This window comes from Pinus tabuliformis, chromosome 8, assembly GCF_031772625.1.
Source record: "Pinus tabuliformis cultivar Carrire ecotype Pingquan chromosome 8, CPIR1, whole genome shotgun sequence".
Lineage (NCBI taxonomy): Eukaryota > Viridiplantae > Streptophyta > Pinopsida > Pinales > Pinaceae > Pinus > Pinus tabuliformis.
Window position 1 is genome coordinate 1444665967 of NC_142294.1, and position 15942 is coordinate 1444681908.

Genomic DNA, 15942 nt, shown 5'->3' on the forward strand with positions numbered 1-15942 from the left:
GAATCACTCTTGTTAAGTTTATGTTCGATCCTGGGAGAATCCCCTTGCCACAAACTTTGCTTAGTTCTTCTCGATGCTTCCATCTGTTGCCAGAGCCTTGGTAGCCTTCACTATGTATTTGCAAACCTCATTAAGAGGCCATGGAAGAAACAATTATAACCAAGCAAAAGATACAAAGACAAGAGGCTGACTAAAAATAAAGTAATAATAATCAAGAAAAAAAATATGAAGTACTTATCTTTTGATCTGAGGATTGTAGGGACTATCAACTCCTCTTAATCTCTCCTTAATGAGGTCCTTGGAAATATACTCTCCTCCATTATCTGACCTTAGAGCCTTGAACTCTCTATCTGTTCATGTCTTAAATAATAAGATCATTTGTACTGTCATTCTAGGATCTCTTTTGATTTGGATGCTCATCATCATCAATGTCTACTGCTGAAGCATGCTGCTTGACCTTCCTCTTCCTATCATTGTTTCCTTCAGGACACTTTCTTTTATAGTGACCAAACTTATGACATCTGAAACATTAAATCTTTGACATCCTTCTTCTTTTGATCTCGAGTGGGAGCAGGACTTCTATCTGAATTTCTTTTTCGAAAATTTCCAAAATTTCTTCTTCCTTTACCATTCTTTGTATGAGTTGCAAGTGCTTGGGACTCATCATCTTGAGGTCTGTGAATTTTCCCTTTTGATATTAACCTAGACTCCTCTTGAGTACAGGTAGTCCATAGTTGTTCAAACTTTGGAATTTCTGATTTGCCACAAATGCTTGATACAAATGAATCTGGAAACACATTAAGAGTCACAATCACAAGTTTTGATTCATCGATATTTTCTGCGATGGCTTTGAGATGATCTCTTAACTGATAGATCCTCATAAAGTAGGAAGCCACAGTGTCTGATATAGACATTTGTATATCACGAAGTTGATTCCAAAAGGTCATATTTTGACCAATGTTGTTGACTACATACAATCCCACTAGGGCACCATACATTTCCTTTGAAGTCTTCAACTCAGAAACAAATGGAATCAAATGGTCTTTGATAGATTCAACAAGAATCCTATTGGCCTTAATTTTAGTCTTCTTGTGTTTGGCCTTTTCGTCATCATCCTGAGGTTCAACAATCTTTCCTTCCTCATATTTTATGACATCATTTTCTTCAAGAATGAGATCTATTTTGGTCTTCCAAGCCCTAAAATTTGTTGCATCTTCTAGCTTATTTTCAGCCTTAATATAGGGAGCCATCTAGTCAAATATTAGCTTGCAGAATAGGTGTCTTCAAGGAGTGATCTCACTAGCCTTCACCAAAGCTTTGATACCATGTTGATTTTATAGTGCTAATTTAGACAAGCACAATTTTCTGCCACTGATAATTACTTCCAATGATATACAGTCTTACTTTAGCATATTTCAGAACATCATTAAGCAATTACACTCAAAAAATTCAATAGTAGATGCAACAGAAACAATAAAGATCACAGTAGAAAAACCATGCATAGTAGACACCAAAAATTTTCACCTAGGAAACCCAAACTTGGGAGAAAACGCAACAATCTTTTCTAGGAGAAATAATTCAATTCAACAAAATTACAATCTGATTTTTCAAGTCAAAACTTGGTCAACCTAGACCAACAATCTAGCACAGGTCAAACTTGGTCAAATAGGCCTAAATTTGGCCTCTTGTAGCTGCCCACAAATTTGGTCAATCTTGAGTTAAATAGGCCGAATTTTGGCCTCCTTCTGTTTCCCATAAGCTTGGTCAATCTGTCCAAATATTCAATCAAATTGCCTAGTCAAATTGCCCAATCAAACTATGGTCAAACAGACTGCTCAAAATTCAGTCAAATTGCTCAGAAAATCTTGGTCAAACTCCGCCCAAAACATATTCAAACAGATCAGGAGAATCTTGGTCAACGCTAGTCAAACAAACTCCAAAAGAGTTCGGTCAAACTTTCGAAGACTTCCTACTCTCTCACACGTGTGGAGGAATGAAGGAGGTCAAATGTGTATATCTAGTGGTCAAAGGAGGCAGTTTTTTGACCGAGGGTCACACCTGCCGTTTTGGAGCTGACCTGCCTTTTTGGAGCCTACATGAGCTCATAGATAATAATTTTCTTTCTTTTAATTTGGTTGACTTGTGTAGTTGGGGAATATCGACCACAACTACCTAAAAATCAACATTTACTTCCCATCCTCATCTTTTTTATGAGGGCTAGGGTTTGGATCTCCTTCACTATAGTCTATACTGACAACTCTCTCCTGTATTGTGTCCTCTTGGATGAAGTAATCCCAAATCTTCTCAAAGGTGGTAAACTTCTAATGAGAACAAACACCTTACACAAAGGGCACCCAAGGTGTTGAGAACTTGTTTAGTGCTATGGGCATTAACTCCTCAATCTCACCCTTTTCTCCATTATATAAAAGTTGATCTTTAAGCTTGAAGCCATCGTGTCTGTCACCATTGTGGGTATTGGTGAGCTTATTTCAAATAAGCATCTTGCATTAGACATTCAAACATTGATAAAGAGAGATTAATGCTTTGTACATGTTTTGGGTTGATTTATCAATATGAGGAATCAAGTGGTCATTCATAGTATCCAATATGATCTTCTTAGCCTTAGCAAACTTCTTGCTATGCTCAACAAGTTGTTGGGCATTGATGGGAACTACATTTTCCCCATCAACAATGGTTTATAGATTGACTTCCTCCACTAATATGTAAAGCTTGCACTTATGAGTGAATTAAGAGGCTCTCTATAGCCAATCACTTCCTATGAGATTGAATATGTTCACCATCCTTGCAATCTCCTTGGTTAAACCTCAAACAAATAGATCAACTAACAAAAGAAATTAGATCAGCTACGTATCACGAATATAGATCACCTATCACAAGCATATGCAATTCTCTAATCACCTAAGTTTCATGAGAATCTCACCCATAGACCTTTCTAGAATGACCTTCTGGGTCATTCTAGAACCAAAAGGTATTTTATCTACTAGAGAAAGAAAGCTTCGACATCGTACAATCAAGGAATACCTGATCAAGTGGAAGGACTTACCCGAAGAAGAAGCTTCTTGGGAGAATGAATCATTTTGTCAACAACATCTATCGTTACATATGCTTTGAGGACAAAGCATTCTTTTGAGAGGAAGGCAATGTTATGTAAAAATTAGTTAATATTATGTAAAAATTAGTTAGTGTAGTTTATTAAGCAAAGGGCATGATCAAAGATCATGCCCGTTCACCAAGAGGCACCTAAGGCGGTATATAGCCCGGGCCTCTCACAAAAAAGTAATCATCATCATTCAATTATTAATAACATATTTACTTATTTCTATTTTTGATTTATTTCGGTTTGGCTATGGTTCTGCCCCATTTGTAGTTCTATTTGATTTGTTGTGTCCTGAAGCCTCTTGATATCCTCAGAGTGCCCATTAAACTTATTCTGGAAATCAGCTAATTTTTTATTGAAATCATCGGAGTGGTTAGTAATCCCATTCTCCAATTCAATCAATTTTTTATTGAAATCAGCCATTGACATCGACATTGAATGAGTCTGTGGGGGTGTAAATTTGTCTGCCAGCTTAATTTTTTTTTTAAATAATTAAATTAAATTAATTATATGACATATAAGTGTTTTTGTTTTTTATTTTTTATTTTATTTAAAATAATTAAATTATATAACATATAGTTTTCAAACTATATAATATATGTATATATAAATAAATTATATATAATATATGTTATATAATATATAAATATTTAATATAATTTAGTTATATATATATTATAAATATATATAATGAAATGAAACGACACAACCAAATTTAAATGAAACGGCACGCCGAGAGTCAATGGCCACGATGATTGGCTGTAGATGTGGCCAGAATCGAGGGTTAAGGACTGGTTGCGGATGGCATGCATTGAATGGCGTACAGCGGATGGCCGGCAGGTAGAACGATGAGCGGAGAGGGGCGGAAAACCTGTGCGGGCCGTGGACAGAAGCGGAATCGACGGGCAGCGGAGGGGATAATGCAGCAAAGGAACAACAGGGAACACGACGAGGGACAAATGGAACAGTGAAACAGTTGGGCAAATGAGCGATGCGGTGGTCGTGGACGGTGAGGGACAACAGTCGAGGGGCAGCAGAACGGATTGCAGGTTGAAGGCAGCAGAACAACGAGGGTGTGCAAGTCGAGGGTCTTAGCCTCTGATACCAGATGAAGTAAAAGACTTCAGTAATAAACAGAAATAAGTAAATATGTTATTAATAATTGAATGATGATGATTACATTTTTGTGAGAGGCCCGGGCTATATACCGCCTTAGGTGCCTGTTGGTGAACGGGCATGATCTTTGCTTAATAAACTACACTAACTAATTTTTACATAATATTAACTAATTTTTACATAACAACTTATCTTAGGCATGGATGCTCCAACCACAACTCCTCTAATAGGTAGTGACCCTCTCCATACATAGATTACATTATTTCAATTGTACAACTCTCATACCTATTAGTTTTTAAGTACATGGTAAGCATAGTTACACTCCTAAAACAAAACCCTAAGCTAGGAATCAAACTCTTATTAATTACTTACCGAAACAATATAAAGGAATGCTAGATCTACAAAAAAATCATTATAAGAACAAAACAACTAGCTTAATTTGTAGCACTTAATCACTTTTTTCTCTATTAATTTCAAGAAAGAATTACAATGGAAGAAGCTCAAAATTCTATTGTGTAATCATCATAGTGAAATGGCCAAGTCTATTAAGAGATGACAATACAATGCATTTGGACATTCCATTATTCACCCTAGTTGATAAGGTCAAACCCTAACCCTAAATGGCGAAGGAAGGGTGTGCCTTCATGCATAGATAACTCTGCATGGAATAGTGCACCCTATTTAAGAACCCTAAATGCGTGTATGCATGCACAACACCTCAAATTGAAGATGCTATCACGCATGTTCTTCATTGGGGTCCATACCCCCTAAAATATATCAAAACTGGCAATGTGATGTGCCCTCCCCAGTGGGATCTGCACTCTAATATGGATAATGCATGCAAAACATTGCTATGCCCAATTAGATTCCCTCTCATGTACGATCACTATTGTAACATGATGCAAGGAAATCATAGCATGACTGGATCTACCTATTGCCTCATTGTTGAAAGAGAATATCTATGGAGCAATAGATAAAGTATTTTTGGCCTTCAATGGAAAAACATGTGGAAGATTACATTCGAAGGTGTTCACATTGCAACTAAGGAAAGCCTTCTAATAAGAATCTTGAGTTGTAATGTTGCATTAATCGTTATCGGGATAATATCGGCACGAGGAAAAAATCATAATCATCGGGAAATAATAGGAAATAATCGGGAAAAAATCGTTTGGTACAAAAATATTCATTTTTTTTCAAAATTTTTAATATCTAAACCATCTACAACATAAAATAAATACATTGACACATAAATATGATAAAATAACTAATATATAAGATGTTTAATATCATTTCTAGTGCTAAAATCACACATAACATTGAATCATGTCCTGAATAGTAAGTCCTGACCCCTGAGTCCCAACTTAGCCTCAAAATATCAACAAAATATATAATAATGTATCTCATCATGTCATAATGTCATATACAATAAAATGAAGAAAATAACTAAAGTCTAATCCTATTGATTTCCTCTGCCCCTCTTGCGAGAAAATGCCACAGCGTTCCCTTTCCCTCTAGATGTAGATGCTGGTGCTGGTGGAGTTGGCAGTGGAGTTTGCTATGCTCTAGAAGCTGAAGAACTAGAAGTAGGAGCTATAGGAGGTAGACCACGTCCTCTACTGGTGGCAAGGGTAGCCCGGGTAGGTGGTGTCACCTGGAAACATTACAATCTCCCAATCCTGAAGTCCTGAAAAATTGATAACTCTACTGGATTTTGAATGAAATCTAAAATTTTACTTTCTCCATATGAAATCCAATGAGGCCGGAACCACTCTCAAACATCCGATTCATTTCATGGTAATGTTAAAAATTTAAGTAAAAGGATGAAAATTTAACATTACCATGAATAGCATATCAATACTAGGGCATACACTTGATCATTAAGCTGCCCCACTAAAAAATTATTTGTTTTTTTCCAAAAAAAAAAATTGCATTTCGAACATTTAGCATCCCTTATAAAACCTCACTGCCCCGACTGCCCGCGATAATTTCCGATTTTATCGCGAATTTTTGGAAAAAATCGTGATAATTTGAAAACTCGCGATAATTTCCAAAAAATCGGGGAAAAAAAATACCGGTGATAATTTCGAATAAAACTCGCGATATTTTCGTTCTGCTGAAAAACTCATGATAAAACGATAAAATCGCGATTTTCACAACACTGGTATCAACGTTGGCTAATTCCCTTCAGTTTGTGGATATTCATTTCCATAGATTTTTTGCTAGTTCCTTGTAGTTTGTGGATATTCAATTCCATGGATTTCGTCAATGGTTTTCATACCACACATTCTTAGCATGATTTCATTTATGGTTTGTAGATTCTCTAAGATGCTAATCTTCATTCCTTAAAACAAGGCAATTGATGAAGTTGTGAAGATATCCTTTTAGCATATTTGGAATCACTTGGCTAACCATTGATCATCATTTTCAATTGCAAGTCCAAATTTTATCGTAACTTTTGAAAATCCTCGTTGAAGATTTTGAGTTGTTAGTTGAGGTTTTCAACCTCATTTCATATACAAGTTGAATTCTATATCTAGATAGTTAATGGAACCTTGGTCCATGCTCCTTGCACATACCACCAACAAAATAAACAATAGTATTAACCTTGCACACTTTGTAGCACAACTATAACAAGGTGATTCATGTCCTTACTAGGCATTCTCCATTCTCCATTTGTTATGGTTTTCAACCCATATGAGGTTTTGGTTGCTCTCCTAGCTCCATCCCCATCCCATTAGCGGAAGGAGAAAGACAAAGCTTGTTTCTTTATGAAAAACTTGGTAAAAATACACTATATAGTGTAGGATATCCTTCAACATAAATAGACCATGTAGAAGGCATTGTATGACAGGCATCAAATAGCCCTTTTGATTTTAGATTGGTGACAAAATTTGGTTTCACTTGGACACAAGCAATAGATAAAAAACTAGTAGTGTTAGCTCAAGCCAATCTTATATGGGCCTTACACCATCATACCGCGGTTGGGTCCCAATGCTTTCAAGCTGGACCTTCCATGTCCATGATATGGTAAATGTCAACGAGCTTAAACTATATGAGCCCCCTATTACAACAATAAATCTATCCACTTAACTTCTATATATTTGTCAAATACTTAACACAAAGTTTGGTCAACAATGAACTCTTTATATAAGATGAAGATACAAGTACATGCCATCAAATTTTCTAAAGCTGGTACAAGATATTCCTTTAATCTTATCACAAGCTAGGACTCTTTAGTGCTATCCCAAACCTAGCTAGGGAAACCTCAACAAGTTAGCATTACACCAACTATAAACCCTAGCCACCAACTCTTCCTAATTAGGAATTACTTCCAACCAAAGTTGGTCACTCCACTAAAGGTCCACAACTACCAAGCATACACATTGGCAATCCTCTTTGGCACCACACTTGCATCTTACATGTGTACAAGAGAAAACAAGATAGTATCCCTCTATCTTGATTCTTCTTCACATCAAGTACTCTAGGTAGTGCTAGTGTTTCCAATGGAAAAAAATTCCAGTCTTCCTTTCACAAGAACCACAAGAACAAGTGCTCCCTTTATTTGTCTAAGGTTTCTGCCAAATCTTGGCTTCCTTTATCTTTTGAGGGAAAGGCATAACCCTAACACCTGGCTTGCTTTGACACAAGAACCCTAGTGCTCAAGGTAAGAGAGAAAAGTACAAAGAAGAAGATTATATATGAAAAAGACAAGTTCATTCTAGCTCTCACATCTCTAATAGATGGTGTGATCGATATGAATTATGAAAAGATGCTCTCTTCCCTTTATATATATGAAAGGTGAGGGATTCCCACAATAATAAAGTGGACAAAATCTACAAGCAAACAATCTAATTAATCACTAGAAAGGTTCACATGTGAAATGATCCAACTCCCTCTAAGTGGCACATGTCAAGCTCCAAGGTATGCACATCCATTAAGCAAGGGTCTCAATGTGAGCACTCCGTAATAAAGGTTCAATGCCCCTCGAAAGACCTCCCGTGCTCGAACACTACCTTCTAAACAATGTGCTCTATTGGGTTCAACACAACTCCATGACCAGTCCTCTTTCCAAGCATCCTCAACTCAAGAACAAACCTCCACGTAAGCATCTAGGTGCTCCCATCCTACCTAAGGTTCAATGTTTTTTTCCTAAATGCTTGACATTCCTCCGAATAGGCCATCCTCCCAAAGAAGCAGCCAAGCTCTCCAAAATCCCAAGGAAGAGTGTGACATAAGTGTCAAGTTAAGATATGACAATCAATGAGTAATCTGTCTCCAATGCATATGTTTTCTACAACACAACCAAAGGTTGTCAACACACCAAGAGCTCCACATCACATGAAGCACTCCCAAATATGGTGTAAAGACTTTTGAAAAACCCCAAAAGAAAACACTCCCTCTTTAGAAGGAAAGTGTTTTCACAAACACCAATCTTCTCCCTTTGCATCTGAATTAAAACTACCATTTGCAAATCTTAATTTGTTGTCGTCTTAGAATCAAACACTGGCCTCTAGAAAACATCACTCTTCTCTATGAAGGCGTCAGACATCACCCCCTCAAAACAACCAGAAGACTCACAATTGGAAGTAACTAATGTAATGTATCTAACATATCCCCTAGAAGGTATACTTTCCCTCATCGAAGATTTCGACGCTCCTGCATGTTTATGTGCATCATACAATGTTTGAGTAAGCCATCTTGGTTCCTTTCCAACTGAAGTAGACGGTAAGGATGTATCATGCCTTAACCTCCCCTCTCCTACTCTTGGATTTGATTCTTCTCTTGCATTTGAGACAAGTTCTGGAACAACCTCCTTACTCCCTTCAATTATTGACTGAGAAAGTTGTGATCTAGAGGATTGCACATCCTCATCAAATTTCACATCCAAGCTTACCACAATCTTCCACTGTGGTGGAAGGTCGATCTTGTAAGCTTTAGAAGTCTCACTGTATTCAATAAAACAAGATAATAGTACAACTTCTTGAACCTCCCCTCTGCAAAGGACTTAACCATTTGGGGATCTAATGGAACATAACCTCAGACCATTGGTAACTTTCCAAACTCCAACATCTTTCATATCAACTTCATGAGCCAGAGTCTTTAGACGCCACATCATGAGCCATTTAGGATACCCTGCAAAGATGATCATAAACTATACAAAACCAAGATAACTGGATCAGATTTGATAAATTCACAGTGATAAAAATCTGCACATATCTTGATTCTTATCCACCCTTAACTAGTAAATACCAAGCTTGTAATACAAACAACAACACTCACATGACCTTCAACAAATTGTAAACATGGGTGTCTTGCTCATGCACCTCAAAAACTCTAGCAATTTAATAAAACCCCTGGACAGACTTAACTCCTTTTCATGAGAATCCTCTGGTAACTGGAGCAAGAATCTCATCAATGTCTACTCTCCTTCTGAGAGGATTCAACAACCCTTTCATGGTACTCTTTGATATTCATCAGCTGCAATCTTGGAATCAGTCGCTAATTCTATAATAGGTTTTGAATCCATATCCATGAAATCTTGTTGTGCATGCTTTGCATATGCCTCCTCAAAACTAGAAGGCTCACCTAGTTTCCCACTGGTATGTACAAGTACCATGGAATCATTAAGTATGCTGAAAAGGCCACTGTTTTGCACCTCTTTAGCCAAATTCCTCATGTGTGCTAGAGTATAATCATTGATAGTGTACTGTTGTCCTTTGAATGCAACTCCAGACTAAAAGTTTGTCATGCATGAAACTAACGGAAGATTTTTCTTCAAACCAAGAACAAACAAAACATCATTCAATTCTAGAATATCACATAATAGCATCCAAAAGGAAATGGAACCCAATCCTTTCACAAAATAAGTAGCATCATCACCCAACTCCATACACATTCCTCCCTCTTGCTCTTGAAGTCATGTTTCTCAGTGGCCCACTATCCACATAGCATCAAACACTTATACAATGTTACAAGATAAACAAGAAACTGTGGTGAATGTGGTTTTAAGCTGAGATTCTAACTCATCCACTCCTACTACAACACTTGCTCTCCCTGTGACCTGTTTTTGTAGCTTGGTCTTCTATGTCTTCTTTGAAAATTGGTTGGCATAATGTCACATCTGGTGACACCTAAAACATCTCACATTACTCAAATTCTTCTTACCTTGGCTTGATTGTTTCTTCTTACCCTTCTTGTGTCCTTTGTTTCTTATCCTTCTAAAGAGGGATAGGTCTTCTACTTCCTTTTGATTTGCTAAACAAGATGCTAACTTGATATCTTTCTACACAATGTCATCCTAAATCTTATCAAAGTTAGGTGAATTCTCATGAAGACAAACACTTGGACAATGGCCTCACCAATAGTACAGCACAAACACAAACTAAATTATCTCTAATAATCCATGCTCTAGTTCTGCTGAACAAGCGCCTTGTTCTATTTTTGTTGATGACGATGACGATGACGATTATTAGGATATGTAATTGAATTTGACTTTAGCTCACGTTTTATTTCAATTTCAGCACATAAGTCACTTATAAAAGTTGATTTTGGATGTATAGCCTCATCTATAAAGGCTAGTTCTGGATTTTGCATCATGTTGATGTAACCATCTATGGGAGGTAATGTAGACATTGTTTTCCTTCTAAAATGTCATTTACGTGTATCAATCTTTTTTTTTTTCCTCCGATGCTTCCATTTTTTTTTTAGGTGGGGTGGGGTTGGGGTAATGTTTACAGGTGATTCCATTTCAGAAAGCTCCAGACATTTCCATGTGTTGTGTAACTTAGACTGTCCCAAAGAATAGGTCACAACATAAAAATTTGTAATATTCAGTGACAGCATAAACTGAGATAACTCACTGAAGTCCCTGAATCAAGATAGGCAGGATTTCATGCTAAAGTAATTCCCCTACATGTGCTGTAGACAATTAAAACAATTCTTTCGGGAGAACGTAGAACACATGACTACATATATATCATTGACCAGTCCCGGGAAACCACCCACAGTGCCTCTACATGCTGTGCTCCAAAGAAAATCAGACAGGACTAACCTGTCAGTGGAGATGGTGGGCCAAATTACATCAAGGGTGAAACATTTATGGCCTCTTACTTTAGAAACTTTCAATTGAAAAGTTAATTCTGAGAAGTTTGTCTGCTGCAAACATCGCAATCAGGATTAAATCAGCAAGGGGAAAAAATCGTCCAAAAATCGGCAAAACATTGGCAACATTAAAAAAATATAAAAAAAAAATCATTTTTTTTTCAATTTTTCAAGTATCTAAAGCATCCACGATCTTTTCACGTTTTTAATGATTTTTTGGCGATTTTTACGATTTTATCCCTATTTTTACGATATTTATTGCGATTTTTCATTTTGGAAAAAAATTTGGCGATTTTTATGATTTTTCGGCGATTTTTCAAAATGAAAAAATCGCCGATTAAACTGCTATGCAGAAAAAAATGCGATTTTCGCAACACTGCTGCTACTGCAAATTAGAGTCTGTAATCCTTGCACATAAGTACGGTAAATTTATAAAATCCTATAGGAGTTTAAGCAGCCCAAATAGATTTAGTTCTGAGTCCTGACTTATTTGTGGAGTCATGCTTATATGTCTTGGCTACTTCCCTGTAAGTTAGAATTGTAAATCACTCGACTGATTTTGTCATCCAACAGAAGTGGTGCAATTGACTTCAGGTTTTATCCTAGGGTTTAAATTATAATTTTTCCTATTTACAAGATTGTGCTTGAAATCTATTTATTATCAGACCAACCTTAAAACTGGTACATATCAACTTGACTAGTCAAGCTTTTCTTACATACAGTCACATAAAGACTTACCATCAGACAAACAAAAAAACAGACCTGTTCTCAGAAAACTTAAAAAGAAAGAGCTTTGTACTTCCAGAAGCACTACCCTGCCTTGAAATTCCATTCTAACCAGGTGTCCTTCTTCAAAAGCGAGTGCTTCCTTCGAGAGAGTATCTGCTTGTTGGTTGTACACCTTGTAAATATGTTCTACTGAAAGCAAATCATAGGATTCCTGTAAAGTCTGGATCCTGCACTGCCATTGTTCTAAACAAAGAATTTCTGCTTTGCTTTCCATTGCAACCAGTCAGTCCACGATGGCCTTCGAATCCCCTACCACCTTCAGCTGCCACATTCCTTTTTCACTGGCAGACTGTAGAAGAGCCCAGAATGCCAAGAGCTCAGCCCTTGAATTTGTTCCACCCCTTGCATCCATCTTTACACAATGGTAATGATTCAGAGAGTGAAACAAAACCATACCAGCACCACATTTCAAATCCTGATTAGCTTCATAAAAAAAGCTCCAAGCCATATTTGAGTTGAAAACCAGAGCTCTACTTATTTTGATCTGTTTTTTGGTAATCTTGTTCTTTTCAATTCTTTGAAAGCAGCTTGAATTTTATGAGCCACCTGTCCAGGTATCCAGCGATATCTCTGTTGAAATCTGTTTGCTTCTGTTACAGTCTTCTAAAATTGTTTATTTTCTATGCTATTCCTCACCTGTTAAAACCATGAAGGTATTACATTCTACTTCGAAAATTCCTAGTCCTAAAAAAATCAAGAAGCCAGGGATGATTACCATATTTCTATTTGATAAACATGTTTTCCGGTTCTCCAAGAGGCGCAAGGTCTGGGAAATCCTATTCCTTGTGGAAGTTCTCCTGACATGCCCATTGATAGTGATGATTCCTTGGAATCTTGAATCAAAACAGGGCATTGTGTTGAACTTGAAAATGTATCAGACAGTGTTTATACACACTGACATGGGCCAAGTGCATGGGACACAAATCAATTTCTCATTTTGGTTTCTTGTTATCATTTCTTATTTGTTGTATTATAATGTCAGGCAGCAGTTCTGCTCAAGTTTTATCTAAAACTTTCCTTGAGCTTTGCATATTTGGTGGAGTGGACTCTCTGTCCTCAGTTGTGTTGTTTGCAGTTTTTTATGCTCAGCCATACCTTTGGTAGATTTATTTTGATTAGTCTTCAAAACTCTTATGGAAGTCAGTTCACAACAACATTGCTAGAAATAAAAATAAAGAGCACAGAAAATTGGAGTCTGTATTCTGGAAAAAAATATTGTATATTAGTTAAAATTGGTTTTGTTGGATGCAGATGATGCGAAGACTGTCCTATCCCTGATGAGAACAATCGATTCATCATTTCACTAGGAGGTGTGATTTTCTGTTTTAGATGTGTTTTAGACATATTGGGGTTATGATTCCATAAATATATTGGTACATATTAATTTTAAATGAATTCAGGCTCCTGATATGGTAGCAGACTGCTCAAGTTTTCTTATTGTCCCAATGAAAGCATGGTGGAAGCATGCCAAAACTCAAATTCAATTGAGACTTCGGTTTGCTTCTTGTCTGATGCAGACAATGATCATTTGGCCAATAGTTGGTTGTTGATAGCTTATTATTGTGGATGGTTTTCATTGGACTGGAAATAATACAACTTGTGTGCTTGGCAGCCTAGAAAGAACATCAAATAACTCATCGACAAGCCCTAACTCTCAACTCTACTATCATCTATAATGGGATGTGTCTGATGTCTCACAAGTCGGCACAGTAAGAGGAATTTTGTGATGAACATGGACGATAACAGTGTGATGCATACCTCAATTTTCACTCCATTTAGTTATCAGAAGTTCAATTTTCACACCATGTGGCGCCCCCAAGAACCGCCCCGGATAAAGCAATGTTTTATCCTTTTCACTATTTATTATTTCTCCGCTGTTCTTCTGTCATCATCATTCTCTCATCCTGAAGATGGATCCCATTTGGGATTTGAAACGTTGGTTCAAAAATGATAAAACTGTGGATTCTCCGGTCAATGATTCAATAGATACTTATAGTTTATGCATTGACAATTGACAGTTTTATCATAATCTAATAAATTAGAATGTATCATATATGCTTTATAATTGCACATATTTCTTAAATGTCCTAATATATATATATATATTCTCGTTTCCCCGTTTCCAAAATTTGAGGAGGTCGCGTTTCGTATCGCTTCCCGTTTCAGAAACTCGTATCCGTTTCCCCGTTTCGTGCAAACGGGGATCCGTCGACTTGATGTGAATGGTGATAATAACACCACGTAACCGCGTTGTTGTGGCCAAATCGGGGCGGTTCGAAACGGGGATCCGTTGACTTGATGTGAATGGTGATAATAACACCACGTAACCGCGTTGTTGTGGCCAAATCGGGGCGGTTCTTGGGGGCGCCACATGGTGGCCATCTATCGGCTAAATCTAAGCCATTCTGAGGGTGCAACGAGGCAGCCTTATAGCCGCCAAATCTGAGCCATTCTACGTGTGCCACGTTGTGGGAATCTGGGGGATCTAGCAATCCTCGTCGGATGGTATGTCACATGGCGAGAGTTCCGCACGTTAGTTCTGTCGTGTTGCAATGTAAAATTTTGTGATAACGGGATTTGAACTCGTGATTTCTTCATAAATCCTCGTCGGATGGCATGTCGCATGGCGAGAGTTCCGTGCACTAGTTTTATCGCGTTGCAAGGCAAAATTTTGTGATAAAGGGATTTGAACTTGTGATTTCTTCATATCCCCTTTGCGAAGTAACCAACTCATCGACTATTTGTTAGTGCCTTTCGTTATTTATAATACTTCGAGTACAGGTTAAAATACAACGAAACGCACAAGGCTTCGATTACTTTGACATTGTTTGGTAGTTTGATTGCTAGGAATTTTGAATATATTATTTCTTTTTAGTTACTTTGTGATATAGTTTTTGAATTTTAGAATATTTATGTTGGGATTTTGTTTGTTTTTTTCCGCTTTAATAAAAAATAAAAATGGTGTTCATCTCACTTTTTCCCTATTTTTTTTTGTGAATTGATGTAAGAATGTTTTTTATTATTGTAGGTAATGATTTTTTTTTAACATCATCTATAAAGTATAGGATTTTTTTAATATAAAAATGGTGTTCATCTCACTTTTTCCCTATTTTTTTTTGTGAATTGATGTAAGAATGTTTTTTATTATTGTAGGTAATGATTTTTTTTTAACATCATCTATAAAGTATAGGATTTTTTTAATATTGTAATTTTTGGAATACAAGTTTATTTGTGCAAATTGTAATGATCGCGATAGTTTTGAATAATACATCAGACTTCTTTACTCTATGGGATAAACTGTTTTTCGGCTACTTTGCATTTAGGGATAAATTGTAATCAACATCCCATAAAATTATAAAGCATTATGACTCTTCACTTTTACTTATTACAATGTGGATTATTCATAATAAATAAAATTATAAAGTTTTATAACTCTTCACTTTTACTATTCATAATAAATTTATTATTTCACAAAAAAATTGAACTTAGGTCACATTATCATTAATTTTGTTTTATTAGCTTTGACTGTTGATAAAATGTTTTGAGTTAGTAATTGGATAATAAAAGCTTTTTTGTTATATCATTGTATTGTTGGAAGACAATCAAATAAATCTTAATTGCATTTTATTTTATTTATGTTATCTATTATTGATATAAATTTTATTGATTATATTAGTGTTTTTGAATGTCATAAATAATGTTCAAATATTGAAAAAATGAATATATAATCTACCAACTTTATAAGTTCTTTAGATTATTATTCACTAGTATTAAGTATAGTGTTATATTGAAGTGTTTTATTTCAGCTAGAATGAAGT

General features: G+C 36.2%; 1 protein-coding gene across 7 annotated transcripts in view; it reads left to right on the forward strand.

The window, feature by feature from the left end:
• Positions 1-14106, forward strand: part of LOC149241137 (pseudouridine kinase-like) — a 76020-nt gene extending 61914 nt beyond the window's left edge. For 5 of the 7 annotated variants that reach the window (XM_089373891.1, XM_089373890.1, XM_089373892.1 and 2 more), the window contains one exon: positions 13376-13676. The gene's annotated coding sequence lies outside the window, so the exon portion shown is untranslated. Of the gene's footprint in view, positions 1-13375; positions 13677-13736 lie in introns of those variants that run through there. The other 2 variants (XM_089373886.1, XM_089373887.1) reach the window with 2 other exon arrangements.
• The last annotated feature ends 1836 nt before the right edge of the window (positions 14107-15942 follow it).